Source organism: Gavialis gangeticus, unplaced genomic scaffold (assembly GCF_001723915.1).
Source record: "Gavialis gangeticus isolate Ggan-Ray unplaced genomic scaffold, GavGan_comp1, whole genome shotgun sequence".
NCBI lineage: Eukaryota > Metazoa > Chordata > Crocodylia > Gavialidae > Gavialis > Gavialis gangeticus.
In genome coordinates this window covers 2421317-2423612 of record NW_017729019.1, presented here as the reverse complement: position 1 = coordinate 2423612, position 2296 = coordinate 2421317, and the positions used below count along the sequence as shown (strand labels likewise).

The 2296-nt window shown below is 38.6% G+C and overlaps 1 protein-coding gene across 2 annotated transcripts in view; it reads right to left on the bottom strand.

Annotated features, from left to right (window-relative positions):
- The window catches only part of PPP1R12B (protein phosphatase 1 regulatory subunit 12B), a 184517-nt gene that overhangs the window by 104699 nt on the left and 77522 nt on the right, over window positions 1-2296 (bottom strand). Inside the window, exon 1 of one of the 2 annotated variants that reach the window (XM_019513817.1) lies at window positions 1723-1886. The exons of the other annotated variant lie outside the window; for it this stretch is intronic. The gene's annotated coding sequence lies outside the window, so the exon portion shown is untranslated. Of the gene's footprint in view, window positions 1-1722; window positions 1887-2296 lie in introns of those variants that run through there. 2 annotated transcript variants of the gene reach the window in all.

The following is a 2296-nucleotide window of genomic DNA, read 5'->3' as shown; positions in this document are numbered from 1 at the left end:
ACTATATATATATATATATATATATATATATATATTCAAAACATTCAAGTCGACAGTGCCCCTTAAATTGATTCCTAGAAAGTGTCATTCCTGATCAAACTCACTTGGAATTGATGATTCTGATTTTAAAATAAAAAAGTGTTTTTCTGAGAAGTATTGGAGAGGGTGTTTTTTTTTGCTTCCCAGCAAGAGAGAAGTTAAATGACTGCAGGGAAATTGCTAACAAGTATAAAGCAAGCTAGAAAAAACAAATATTTCCTCCATGCTAATGTTCTGGTTAGTTATCCTAGGTAACAGCTGCAACTATAGTAGATGCAATGTTCTCCAGACACAAAAGTAGGATTTCCAAATTGATTTGCCTTTGCCTTTAGCATAGAGCTGTAATGCAAAGCAGCTGTAGGACCAAGCACACCGTTGTATATGCAGTGTTCTGCATACCTAGATGAACCATTTTATGCTGATGTCTGAGGATTGGAGAAGTTGCACCTTTGTGATAAAGATGACAGTTTATGCATGAATAAGTAGAATAAGAAGTCAGCTGTTAGCACTTTATCTCTTCTGAGATGATTAATGAAATATTAAGCCAGGCATACCTTGGAAGCCAAAGCCAGTGGCATAACTAGGGCAGGGCAACAGGGCAACCATAGGATCATAACTGCCAGTGTGTGGCAATCTGAAATCAATACTGACTGACCCTGTACCCCAAGTGTCTGGCTTCATCTCAGTGCTACTGTACAGAATGAACTCAAATAGTGTGTCATTCATCTTAAAGTGAGGAGCATTTCTTGGATAAAATTAGTGAGCCTGGAGTCCTAACAACTTTCCTCAACAAATCTTTACAGCTGGATGCAAGACCAATTCCTTAAACACAAATACACATGTTTACAAACAATGCTAACCACTGAGGAAACATTCCTCTTGACACCAGAAATTTATCGTGAAACAGGACTGAAAGAGTTGCTCAGAAACAGTAAGCAAAAATGTACACCCACACATGGTTAAGCAGCCCTGTGCTGCCATCTCGTGGAACTAAAGATTTTGGAAATCTCAGCAATATTTCTGAAGAAAAAATAACCAGCAAAGACTCAGCTCCAGGCAGCTTACAGAGAATATTAGTGAATGTAATTTTGCAACAGACTGACATTTTCCATAGAGCTAAGACTATCAATGTTTTATTGGCTTCAAAAGCCTTTCAATTTATTCTGAAGATACTCAGCTTTACAGGATTTTTGGTAAAACTAATTTCTACCTGAAAGAATGAAAAGGATATATTCTTTACTCTTCCAATTACTGAAAAAAAAAAAAATCCAACAAAATCTCTAGTGCAACTGACTGACTTGATTCATCACCACATCCAGAGCATCCAGCAGCAGGTGCTATGGAGTAAAGGCAATTTAAGGAAATTGTCAATTTTCAGCTAAGTTAGTTCTCAGTTATCAATTCCTCATATAGTGGCTCTTGATTATATCAATAAGTGTTTAACCTCACCAGAGCCATTTTTGAGGTGGTAAAAGTAAATCAAATATTATGGAATAGGAAAATGGCAATACCTATATACCCTGAATATACAACTCGCAGCCAAGACAATCTAGCTATCAAATACAGTAAGCAAACAAACGAGATGCATCAATGCCTTAGATTAGTATGGGGAGAGGGAAAGGATGTAAATAATCTGGATACAGAAGAGGATTAATAAAGTCTAGAAGAGAAAGGCAATTTTACCTTCTGTTTGTGCCACTGTCAAGTTCCTTTACTGCAGTCTCTAAACTGTTAAAGCTCAAGTGATCTCTCTCTAGCTCTCCTGAGCAATCCTCTAGGCTCTTGCATGTGCTAGAAAGCCATGGGGAGGCCCCTGAGTTCAGCTGGCCAACCCACAATCTGGACTCCTCCGCCCAAATTCCAGGTTCTGCATTTTCTCTCCTGAGGAAGGATGTGAGAGCGAAAATAAAATCCCTACCCTGAACACTTTTGAGAAAGGTAATCTGGGAGCCAGGAACCTTGCAGTACACCTGTTTTCTTTACAGGAAACTAGGCTCAATAAAAGTGACACTCCATCCTATACTTCGACCTTTTCGCAATAAACATGAAGCCCGATTTCCGATAAAGCAACAGAACTCTCTCCTCTTCCGAACATGGAAAAGAAATCAAACAGCCAAAAGAATTCCTGCCCTCCCACATCATCTCACCAGCACTAGCAGCTTTTTAAAAAAGGGACAACTTTATCTGTAAGAGATTAACTGTAAAAACATGGCAGATAAGAGCCTTCAACAGTAGACACGGAATGATTGCTTGCTTG